General features: G+C 38.4%; 1 long non-coding RNA gene across 1 annotated transcript; it reads left to right on the top strand.

The window, feature by feature from the left end:
• The first annotated feature begins 597 nt into the window (after positions 1–597).
• LOC140519975 (uncharacterized) lies at positions 598–3691 on the top strand. Its single transcript, XR_011972346.1, has 2 exons — positions 598–891; positions 1179–3691. It is a non-coding gene; the product is annotated as an uncharacterized lncRNA (long non-coding RNA).
• Positions 3692–13525: the final 9834 nt, after the last annotated feature.

Genomic DNA, 13525 nt, shown 5'->3' on the forward strand with positions numbered 1-13525 from the left:
CCCATTTCAATGGCTTCAATCATCTTTTGTCTAGACTATTTTAATAACTTAGACAAGAACTAATTTAGGGCCTAAACTTGGCGATTGTTATGGGATTGGAAAGGAGGCTTTTGAAAGAGAGTAAAATTGACAAAACTCAGAATGGATTTAGATGTGAGAATGAAGGAAAGGGAAGAATCATAGATGACTGAAGTTTCAAGTTTGGGTAAAAACTGGAATGATAGTATCTCTAGTGAAATTCCAATGGAATTATGAATTCTCCACTGGAATCACTGAGTCCTTAGATCTTACTATTGTTAGGAATATTCTTTAATTCTAGTTGTGTAGAGCTCTCATCTATTCATAATTTCTTGGGAAGAAAATTATCAGACTGTTAGTACTTACTTCAAATGGAAGTCACCTTGATGTTTTTTAAAGAAAGAACATATTCTCTATCACAGGGCACCCCTACAAGTTCGAGAGTCAGAGATTCATAGAACATAAGAAATAGAAGGAACCTTCAAATTTAGAATGTTAGAACATAGGATATATTATAACAACTCTTTAATTTTTGTAGCAGCTAAAATCTGGAAATTAAAGGAGTATTCATTTATTAGGAAATGGCTAAACAAATAATTGTATGTGAATGTAATGGAATATAATTGTTCCACAGGAAATGGACAGTTTTGGAGGAAACTGGGAAGATGTTTCTGAACTGATGCATAGTGAAGTAAATAAAACTAAAAGTACAATTTAAAAAATGACAACATTAAAATGAAACACAACTTTGAAAGACTTTAGAAACATGATTAATGCAATGATAAATCATGAATCCAGAGGACCAAAAATGAAATATGCCACCTGCCTCCTACTCTAGAGGTGATGGACTTAAAATGCAGAATGATGACCAAGGTAGGCTTTATGGCAGGGGGATGAGGGGGTGAGGAGGTGGAGGGCTGAGAGGGGTGTTGGACTATGAATTCTGTTATGGGAGCTTCCTTTTTCTTTTTCATATTATTCATTTGGGAAGAGCAGTGGGAAGGAGAGATAATAAATTCTTATAAAAATAAATATATTCATCAATTATTTTTAAAAGAACATATAATATAGAATTAAAAAGCTGGAAGGGACCACAGAACAAAGACTATTAGAGCTAGAAGACATCTTAGAAACCATTTAATTCAATCTTCGTTTTACAGGTGAAGAAACTGAAATCCAAAGAGAGGAGTTGCCCAAGGTCACACTCATAGGTAGGAGCAATGAAAGGCCTAGAACCCAGGTTATTTGAGTCTTCATCCAATGCTGTTAACCATATTACTACAATTCTTCCAGTTCGATGAAAAACTTTTAAACTAGCGTCTCACATTTGGAATAAAGAGAATCAAGTCTATCAGCTGCTGAAGTCATCAGTATGACAGACCAATGGAATATTGACAGGGTATCTGTGCTGATCTTCTGTATGTACATATTCTGGCTGGGAAAGACATGTCATTTTCACCTTCTGTGCTCTCAGGACACTTTCTAAGGTGTGAATACTTTCTTAAGCATATTATTATTTTCCTGCTGAAGGGACATAAATATGTTTTGGGGCAACAATCTTATTAAAAATCTGTAACAATACACTTATAAAACAACAACAATAATGATCAACACTTGAACATTTGCAAAGTGCCTTACGTCAGTTTTCTCATTTGAACTTCCCATCAGTCCTGTGAACTAGGTGTTACTGGTATTCTTTTTAACAGGTATGGAAGCTGAGACCCAGAGGTTACTATTTCCCAATTTCCTAGAACTATTAAATGGCACAGCCAGAATTTGAGCTGAGGGTCTTTTCCAACTCTAAGTCCAAAACTTTTTGCTATAAACAAATGGATCTGGAAAGAATGATGGGTTGGGGCCAGGATATATGGGTTTGAATTTCAGTTCTATGTTTTGTTTCCTGGGCAGCCTGGAGCAAATCAGTTCACCTTTCCTCATTCTTCATTCCTCTCTAGGCTGTACTAGTGACTTTCCATTGAACTTTCTTCACCATGCCATAAAAACCTCTTCATGCTGGAAGATCTCTTCACCCTGGAATACTCCAGTTACAAATACCCTCCACTGTTGCAGCATTTCCCTGTAATTGGGACATCAGAGACTTCCCTGAGACCCTAAAATCATTAAACATGGATTCTTACTCAGTTTTCTGTTATATAATGCCATTGAGGAGGATTTAGTTTGTCATTGTGTTTAGAGAGAGGTCCATTAGAGCAGAGCGCTGGCAGAGCAATTGGGGCTCAGTGTCCAGAACTAATAGTGGAGTTTTTTCCTGACCCTAAGTACCATGCTTCCTACACTCAACCAGTATTCCAATGTTTTTCCCTACCAGAATCTTGAACTCTGTCCCTGGGATGCTGGGTTCTGAGGGCTGAATTGTTGCCTGATCTTCTCTGGAATGAGGGCTGTATGCCCTTTCTCCACACCATGGTACCTCCACTGCCCTTTTTAAGCTTCCCTTTGCGTGCTGTGTTCTCCCATTAGAATCTATTTCTTTGAAGACAGGGATTATTGTCTTTCTGCTTGTATTTGCATCCCCACCACTTAGTACCGTGCCTGGAATATAAGAAGCATTTCATAGTGCTTGTTGACTTGACCTTTTGATGCCTCCCCCTCATCTGCAATCCCCCCTTCACATTCCAGGGCTGTGATCAAGCCATAAGACCATAGATTTAGAGCTTGAAAGGACCTTGATTGGAGAGCTTCTAGTCCAAGGTCTTCATAAATAAGGAAACAATGGATGAAAACATGCTATTCAATTACAAATGTGGCCATTTTTGTCCCATTCACCATCATTATCATTGTTAGCTTGTTCTCATATTAATTCAGCAGAAAAAGTCTTGGGACAGGTCACAGTCCTACTCTTATTCTTTAACGTTTAATATTCTATGGACTATTGCCCAGATGACTAAAATGATTGTTGATTTATCTTTTGCTTTGTTTTTTTTTTACTCTTGTTAGTTTTTTGTAACTGAATAAAAGTTGTAAGTTCATCTTCTATAAGTTTATGGAAGACAGTAGCAGGAGGATTATGAGTTACTCTGTACTTCATTCAATTCACACATGGTTTTGATTTATTCCCTCAGGTCTCTAGATTTCACAAGCTTTTCATTCTATGAGTGTTCACTATAGTGATATCTATTTAAAACATAGTTCATAAATTTTTTATGAATCAATGTTATATCTGATTACTTGTTAATATAAAGTATGTCTGTGATAATACTCTCATTCCGATATATTAAGTTGTTCAATTCCCAAGGATAATTTGAAATCTTCATTTGTAGTGTGAGGATTTAGCATGAGGTGAGTCATATGTTGCATGAGTTTTCGTTTTAATTTTATTTTATTTTTACCATTCTCTTGCATGAGCTTCTTTGATAAATATCTGATATTGTGAAAGATAGTCTTTCTTTTTTTCATACTATAGAACTGGTTTTTAGAGGGGTTTTTTTGTTACTTTTCAGTTTTATTGATGTTTTCTGTAATTTTTGGTAGTAACAACCTGGTCCTGAGTTGCCATCATAATTCCCTCCATTTCTGTAGCTAACCCCACCTGGATCGACACTATATTTTGAGTTCGTGAAGATGCTGTCCCTGGAGGTCCTTTGGATTCTCCTCTTAGATATTACCTATTTCATAGGTAATATGAAATAAAGCAGAGGCATGTGGTTTGCCATTCCTTTCTCCAGCTCATTTTATAAATGAGGAAACTAAGGTCAACAGGGTTAAGTGACTTATCCAGGGTCTCATAGCTACTAAGTGTCTGAGACCAGGTTTGAACTCAGGAAGATGAGTCTTCCTGACTCCAGGCACAGCAGTTTATCCACTTTGACACCTAGCTGCCCTATGCTGGCAGATAGTAAGGGCTATATAAGCCATCTTAACTATATTTAACGACTTTGCAAATATTTCTATTCTTTAACTTTATATTTATTCTGTATGTATTTTAACGGTAGGTCTTGTCTCCCCATTAAAATGTAGGTTCACTGAAAATCGGAATTGTTTCATTCTTTTTACTTGTATTTCCCAGGGTCTGGTACAAAGTAAGAACTTGACAAATACTTGATTGATATTCTTTTCATAGCCCTACTTCTCTGCTGATGTTTGGATATACTGAGTCCCAACAATAGAAAAATGTGTAAAAAGTACATAATGGGGGTTTTGGGGGGCAGAGCCAAGATGGCGGAGTGAAAGCAACGACTCACCTAAGCTCCTGGACAAATTCCTCTGGATACCTCTGAAAGGAGAATCTGACCAAACTTTGGAGGTGCGGAATCCAGTGGGTGACAGACTTTGACAGATTCGGAGCCCAGGTGAGACTGAAAGGCCCATGGGAAGGATCTGTTCCGCGGGGGTAAGCCCCCAGTGCACAGCGCAGCGTGGTCAGCGCAGCAGGGCGGAAGGGACCTGAGAAGCCCGAGAGTGGCAGGCGAAACCAGCAGAGCAGGAAACAAGCCAAACCGAGCCGGTGAGAGCCACTGAGCGCCAGATATCAGCGCAGCAGCCCTTGAAACCTTCAGCCTGAAGACTAAACTTCGGTAAGTCACCTACTTGAACTTCCAGGAGCCAGGATGGCGGAGTGATCAGTAAATGCTCTCTCCTCCCCCTGATGACCGTGAAAGAACCATAAAATATTTCCCCAGAAAAATCCTGGATCAGCGGGAACAGCATAAGGGGGCGAATAGTCTCATAACACCAGAGGCTAGAAAAATAGCAAAGGGGGATTCTTCCTACTGTGGCAGAGGCAATCCAGAAGGACAGAGGACCCAGAGGAAAATTCGCACTGAGACCCAGGCAAGCCTCAGCACCAGGAGACGAGCCCCAGGAGGGGTGGGAACACGCATTGGTATCTAGGCGTGCCTCAGCCCTCCAGGGGAAAAGGGAAGACAATAGGGAAGCTGGGATCACCATCCCCTGACCTTGCCTTTGCCTCAGGTCAGCTGAGGAGATCTCCTGTGACCAGACCACCCCTCCCACACACCTAACAAGCTAACCCCAGGGCTGATCTGGGAAACACAAAACAAAAACCTGCTTTTGGCTTCTTCACACATCAGCTCAACACAAAGTTCTGTACCTTCTGACTGAAAGAACCAGAAGCTACAACACTCAGCCAACATCATGAATCGGAAAAAGCAGACGAAAAGTGAAAAAACCATAGAATCTTTCTATGGGGATAAGGACCAAAACACAAACACCAAAGAGGTCAGAGCTGAGACTGTACTTCCATCTGAAACTTCAGAAGGGACTATGAATTTCTCGCAAGCACAACTAGCTTACCTGGAACGTATGAAGAAGGATATAAAAGAAAAACTGGCCAATGATTTTAAAACCATAAAAAAAGAATTCACTGATGAGAACATCACTTTGAAAAGGAAAATTGAACAAATGGAAAAGGAAGTTCAAAAATTAACTGGAGAAAATAATTCCCTAAAAGGAAGAGTTAATCAAACGGAAAAGGAAACCCAAAACCTAATTGGGAAAATGGATCAAATGGAAAAGGAAACACAAAACCTAATTGGGAAAATTGGTCGAATGGAAAAAGAAGTACAAAAATTAAATGGAGAAAATAGCTCCTTAAAGGGAAAAATTGGTCAGATGGAAAAGGAGATGCAAAAGTTAACTGAAGAAAACAATACGATGAAGATTAGAATTGGGCAAGTAGAAACTAATGACTCAATGAGGCAACAAGAATCAGTCAAACAAAATCTAAAGAATGAAAAGATAGAAGAAAATGTAAAATATTTAATTGGAAAAACAACTGACCTGGAAAATAGATCCAGGAGAGAAAATTTAAGAATTATTGGCCTGCCAGAAACCCATGATGAAGAAAAGAGTCTGGACAATATCTTCCAGGAAATCATCAAGGAAAACTGCCCAGAAGTACTAGACTCAGAGGGCAAAATAGTCATCGAAAGAATCCACCGTTCCCCTCCCGAAAGGGATCCCAAACTCAAAACCCCAAGAAATATCGATGCCAAATTCCAGAGCTATCAAGTGAAGGAGAAAATACTACAAGCAGCCAGAAAGAAACAATTCAAATATCAAGGACATACAGTCAGGATCACACAGGACCTTGCAGCTTCTACATTAAAAGATCGAAAGAATTGGAATCCAATATTCCGTAAGGCAAAGGAGTTGGGACTTCAACCAAGGATCAACTACCCAGCAAAGTTCAGCATAACATTTCAGGCAAGGAGAAAGTCATTCAACGAAATAAGGGATTTCCAGAGCTTCCTGACCAAAACACCAGAACTCAATAGACAATTTGATCTTCAAATGCAGGTCTCAAGAGAATCATAAAAAGGTAAACAGGGGGCAAAAAACAAAAACAAAAACTTGCTACTCAATTAGGGCAAACTGTTTACCTCCCTATAAGGGAAGATGATACCTGTTAATCTTGAGAACTGTGCAGCTATTATGATAAAAGGGATACGTAGAGGGAACGGGTATAAAGTAAATGATGTCATGTCAAAAATATGATTTAAGTATGAGAAGGGATTGTAATAGGAGGTGTGAAAAGGAGGAAGCAGAAAATGGCAAATTACATCACGGGACGAAGTACAAAACTATAGTAGAGGGAAGGAGGGGAGGGAGATGAGCATTGTTTGAGAGGTACTCTCATCTGATTTGTTTAAAGGAGGGAACAATAATCTTAAATAGATAATCCTAACTAGCTCTATAAGCTATAAGTAGGAGGGGAAGGGGGAAGAAAGGGGAGGGAGGCTAAAAGGGAGGGAAGAAGCAATAAGAGTAAAGGGGAGTAAAAGGGGGGGCTAAAAGAAGGAGGGGAAGGCTGCAGGAGGAGGGGGAGAAAAGTGAATACTATTGAGGAGGGGAAGGGAGACAGGAGAGCTAAAAGCACAAATGGTGGGAAAGAGGATGGAGGGAAATACACAGATTGTAATCATAACTGTGAATGTGAATGGAATGAACTCTCCCATAAAACGGAGACGGATAGCAGAATGGATTAAAAGCCATAATCCAACAATATGCTGCTTACAAGAAACACATTTGAAACGGGGAGATACACATAGGATGAAGGTCAAAGGATGGAGCAGAATATATTGTGCTTCAGCTCATGTAAGAAAGGCAGGAGTACCAATCCTAATCTCAGACAAAGCAAAAGCAGAAATAGATCTAATCAAAAGGGATAAGGATGGAAACTATATCCTGCTAAAAGGCACCATAGACAATGAAGCAATATCATTACTAAACATGTATGCTCCAAGTGGTATAGCATCCAGATTCTTAGAGGAGAGGTTGGGGGAGTTGAAGGAAGAAATTGACAGCAAAACTATACTAGAGGGGGACCTCAACCTCCCCCTCTCTGAACTCGATAAATCTAACCTCAAAATAAACAAGAAGGAGGTTAAGGAGGTAAATAAAACTCTGGATAAGGTAGATATGATAGATCTTTGGAGAAAATTAAATGGGAATAGAAAGGAATATACCTTTTTCTCAGCGGTACATGGAACATTTACAAAAATTGACCATGTACTAGGACATAAAAATCTCACAATCCAGTGCAGAAAGGTAGAGATAATCAATGCATCCTTCTCAGATCATAATGCATTAAAAATTACATGTAATAAAAGGCCATGGAAAGATAAACCAAAAATCAATTGGAAACTAAATAATCTAATTCTAAAGAAGGGTTGGGTTAAAGAAGAAATCATAGAAACAATCAACAATTTCATACAAGAGAATGACAATAGTGAGACAACATACCAAATCTTATGGGATACTGCAAAAGCAGTTATTAGGGGAAGTTTTATATCTTTGAATGCTTACATAAATACAATAGAGAAAGAGGAGATCAATGACTTGGGCTTGCAGTTGAAAAAGCTAGAAAAAGAACAAATTGAAAATCCCCAAGTAAATACCAAATTAGAAACACTGAAAACCAAAGGAGAGATTAATAAAATTGAAATTAAGAAAACTATTGAATTAATAAATAAAACCAATAGTTGGTTTTATGAAAAAACTAATAAAATTGATAAACCTTTGGTCAATCTGATTTAAAAAAAAGAAAGAAGAAAATCAAATTACTAATATTAAAAATGAAAGGGGTGAACTCACCTCCAATGAGGAGGAAATTAAAACAATAATTAGAAACTACTTTGCCCAACTTTATGCCTACAAATTCGATAATCTAAACGACATGGATGAATATTTTAAAAAATACAAATTGCCCAGATTAACAGAAGAGGAAGTTGAATACTTAAACAACCCCATCTCAGAAAAAGAAATTGAACAAGCCATCAATGAACTCCCTAAGAAAAAATCTCCAGGGCCAGATGGATTCACAAGTGAATTCTATCAAACATTTAAAGAACAGTTAATTCCAATACTATATAGACTATTTTTGAAAATTGGGGAAGAAGGAGTCCTCCCAAATTCTTTCTATGATACAAATATGGTTTTGATACCCAAACCAGGAAGAGACAAAACAGAGAAAGAAAATTATAGACCAATTTCCCTAATGAATATAGATGCAAAAATTTTAAATAAGATTTTAGCAAAACGAATACAGCATCTTATCACGAGATTAATACATTATGATCAGGTAGGATTCATACCAGGATTACAGGGCTGGTTCAATATTAGGAAAACTATTAGCATTATCGATCACATCAACAACAAAGCTAACAAAAACTACATGATTATCTCAATAGATGCAGAAAAAGCTTTTGACAAAATACAACACCCATTCCTACTAAAAACACTGGAGAACGTAGGAATAAAGGGAACTTTCTATAAAATAATAAGCAGTATCTATCTAAAACCTTCAGCAAGCATTATATGCAATGGGGATAAGCTAGATGCATTCCCAATAAGATCAAGGATGAAACAAGGATGTCCATTATCACCACTATTATTCAATATAGTACGAGAAATGTTAGCTGTAGCAATTAGACAAGATAAAGATATTGAAGGAATAAGAATAGCCAAAGAAGAAACTAAGTTATCACTCTTTGCAGATGATATGATGATCTACTTAGAGAATCCCAGAGATTCAAGTAAAAAATTACTTGAAATAATAAACAACTTTGGCAAAGTTGCAGGTTACAAAATAAACCCACACAAATCTTCCGCATTCCTATATATTAGCAACAAAGTCCAACAGCAAGAGATAGAAAGAGAAATCCCATTTAAAGCTGCGGTAGACAGTATAAAATACTTAGGAGTTTACCTGCCAAAACAAACCCAGGGATTATATGAACACAATTACAAGATACTTTTTGCACAAATAAAGTCAGATTTAAGTAAGTGGAAAAACATTGGTTGCTCATGGGTAGGCCATGCTAATATAATAAAAATGACAATTCTACCCAAATTAATTTACTTATTTAGTGCACACCAATTAAACTATCAGACAATTATTTTCTAGAGCTGGATAAAATAATATCAAAATTCATTTGGAAAAACAAAAGGTCCAGAATATCAAAGGGACTAATGAAAAGAAATCCTTGGGAAGGTGGCCTAGTGCTACCAGACCTCAAACTGTACTATAAAGCAGCAATTATCAAAACCACTTGGTATTGGCTAAGAAACAGAGAGGTAGACAAGTGTAATAGACTTGGCACTCAAGACACAGTAGGCAAGGAATATAGCAACCTTCTGTTTGATAAACCCAAGGACCCCAGCTTCTGGGATAAGAACTCACTGTTTGACAAAAATTGCTGGGAAAACTGGATAACAGTGTGGCAGAAATTAGGCATAGACCCATACCTGACACCGTACACAAGAATAAAGTCCAAATGGGTACATGATTTAGGTATAAAGATTGATACCATGAATAAACTGGAGAAGCAAGGAATAGTGTATTTATCAGATCTATGGAGAAGGGAAGAATTTTTTACTAAAGGAGAGATAGAAAGCATTATGAAATGCAAAATGGATAACTTTGATTACATTAAACTGAGAAGTTTTTGCACAACCAAACCCAATGCAACCAAAATCCAGAGGGATGTAGTAAATTGGGAAAGAATTTTTACAGCTAAGCTCGGGGATAAAGGCCTCATTTCTAGAATATATAGAGAACTGACTCAAATGTATAATCATACAAGTCATTCCCCAATTGATAAATGGTCAAAGGATATGAACAGGCAATTTTCAGAGGAAGAAATTAAAGATATCTATAATCATATGAAAAAATGCTCTAAATCACTATTGATTAGAGAGATGCAAATCAAAACAACTCTGAGGTACCACATCACACCTATAAGATTGGCAAACATGACAGAACAAGAAAATGATAAATGCTGGAGAGGATGTGGGAGAGTTGGAACACTAATTCATTGTTGGTGGAGCTGCAAGCGCATCCAATCATTCTGGAGAGCAATTTGGAACTATGCCCAAAGGGCTACAAAAATGTGCATACCCTTTGACCCGGCAATATCGTTACTAGGACTATATCCCCAAGAGATCATAAAAATGGGAAAGGGTCCCACATGTACAAAAATATTTATAGCAGCACTCTATGTAGTTGCCAAAAACTGGAAGTCAAGGGGATGTCCATCAATTGGGGAATGGCTGAATAAATTATGGTATATGAATGTAATGGAGTACTATTGTGCCATAAGAAATGATGAACAAGAAGACTTCAGAGAGGCCTGGAAGGACTTATATGACCTGATGCTGAGTGAAAGGAGCAGAACCAGGAGAACTTTGTGCACAGCAATGACCACAGTGTGCGAGAGTTTTTTCTAGTAGACTTGGAATTTTGTAATAACGCAAGAACTTCTTATAAAAAAAAAAATCCCAATGGTGGTTCTCAAGGCAAAATGCCTTCCACACTCAGAGAAAGAAATATGGAAGTCATTCACAAAATGTAGCAGATCATGTTTGTGTATATGTATGTGTTTGTGTATCATGTTTTGATTTGTTATATGATTTGTTTCATTTATTCTAGTCTGACTACATAGCATGACAATAGTGAAAATATACTCAATAGGAAAGTATATGCAGAACCTATACAGAATTGTATGCAGTCATGGGGAGGGAGGGGGGTAGTGGGGGGTAGGTGTGGGGGGGATAAAATCTCAATTGTATGGCAGTGATTGTTAAACATTAAAAAATAAAAAAATAAAAAATAAAGTACATAATGGACTTTCTTCAGGAAGTATTTATGCTAACATGTCTCCACATCTGGAACAGAACATAGAGGCTTTCTTTGCCCCTATAGGCCTTTTATTTGCTCAAAAATCTTAGCAGGGTACACTCTGCTCTCTCCTTAGGAACCACAGAGCCAATGTGGCATGAGAGGACAACTAATGAACACCTAGCTGTGAGTTACCAGCTGAGTGCCCAGTTGTCTGGTGGAAATTCTAACACCAATGTAGCCTTGAGGAAATTGTTGGGAGAAGAGGAAAGGGTTCACTTTGACAGACAGGCACAGTAAAATAGTTAACCTTACCACTTGGTATAGAACATAAAGCAAGGTGAGTATTTCACTCTTTCTATACCCACATGATGTATTTCTAAGTTTGTACATAAATATATATGCATATATATACACAAATGTATATAAAATGAATGTGTTTGTACATACATAGAGAGACTGAACTAAGTATAAATCTCTAAAGCAAAAGGGAATAACTAACAGCCATTTATATATCACATGTAGGACCATGGATGGAGAGCCAGGAGGGGCTTTTGAAGTAATCCGTTTAATCAGTCACAGAACTTGAAAGTTGGAAGGGACCTCAGAAGCCAGTTAGTCTGACCCACACTGATCCCTGCTCTAACACACCTGCCAAGTGGTCAGACAGCTTTCACTTATTTGAAGACTCCTAAGGAGGGAGCACCCATCACTGCTTAAGGAAGCCCATCCCACTGTGGACAGCTCTCATTCTCGAAAGTTTAGCATGTAAAATTTAGCTAACAAATAAAATGAGACAATTTCTCTAAGTGTAATATCTTAGACAGTATGATCTTTTCATAACGGACAGGTCAATGACATGCTTCCATATGTGCTAAAGACCTAGAGTGATGCTTGACAGCTTGCTTGATAACTAGGTATGTCTTCCCTCTGAATGATCCAAATGTACATCATTCGGACTTCCCCTGGTAATTTCCAGTTGGTGAACATTTTAATGTGAAGGTGGACCAAGAGTCCTCAGTTCCTCCCTATTACTTCATCACTGGGACAGGGAGGACTAATTCTCAGGTGGGCCAGATCAATCTATAGCTAGGAAAATGGTTGTCAAATGTGGGTGACTAGCCCCCTCTCACACTGAAGGAATGGAATGTTAGCTGGTTTATGAAATCCAACTTGCCTCTAGCTAACTTGGCCAGAAAAACCTAAGGCTTTTACTGGCTTCTAGACCAGGTCACCCCAAGTCTTGATGAAAGGAGTAGCAAGGACAAAGGGACACATGTATGGAAGACCTGGGGAAAAGAAAAACAAGGGTCCCTGCCTAGGTAGATGTCTTGGGGACTGGGCATAGATTTCCTTCCTCAGCTAGAACGGTGGAGGTCTCTCATGAGCTAGGCCAAAAGATGGGAGATTTTAAAAGGAAAGGGAAAAGTGCAGATTAATTTTAAAAAATCAAATGACAGCATTAAAATCAATTTTCCTCACCAAATTTGCCCTTTTTTGCAGCTTCTACCCATTTTCCTGGTCCTGCCATCTGAGGTCAAACAGAACAAGTTCAATTTGTCCTCCACATGATATCCCCTCAATCACTTGATTTGTTTTTCTAGTCCTGCCTTATTAGCCTAGAAAAGTCACCTTGGAAGCTGAGTGGGTGATGGACTGGAGTGGAGAGAGACTTGAGTCAGTTAGACTAGACTAGTTAGAAAGTCACTGTCATAGGATAGGCAAGAAATGATGGGATACTAAACCAGGGCTGGGGTCATAAGAGTAGAGAGGAAGAGATGACTAGGAGAGATGTAGTGGAGGTAGAAATGACATGGCCAAAAAAGTGGGTATGTGCGGCGAATAAAGGTGAGTTGAGGATGACAATGAGATTGTAAACCAGGATTACTTAGAGGAAGGTGGTGCCTTTGATAGGGAAATATAAAAAGGTTTAGGCGAAAGCCAGTAACAGGGGTTAGGGGAAAGCCAATAAGTTCTCCTAGCTATGTAGATGTCGATTTGGGAACTCATGGGAGCTGATAAAATCACTAAATGAGAAAGCATAGAGGAGGCATCCCAGGACTGAGCCTTATGGGGGCACCCACAGTTTGAGAATGACATGGATATGGAACCAGCAAAGGAGATGAACAAGTGACAGAGCCAGGATGTAAACTGAGGCCCTCTGATTCTCTTGATTCCAAAACCGAACTTTTCCATTGTACCATGTTGTCTCTTCAATACATCAAAATTCTAGGAATTTCTTGAGTGTGGAGGCTCCTTCTGCCAATGCAGATCACAACCCTTATAAGGTTGCAGAAGGCAGCTTTCATGAGCTGCTTTGACCAACAAAATTGGTTACCTGATGGCCAAGCTTCTAATGATGAGTTTCTCTGCACTTAGCTAGGCTTGTCCTTAGATGACAGACAC

The sequence above is a fragment of the Notamacropus eugenii genome, chromosome 1, assembly GCF_028372415.1.
Source record: "Notamacropus eugenii isolate mMacEug1 chromosome 1, mMacEug1.pri_v2, whole genome shotgun sequence".
NCBI lineage: Eukaryota > Metazoa > Chordata > Mammalia > Diprotodontia > Macropodidae > Notamacropus > Notamacropus eugenii.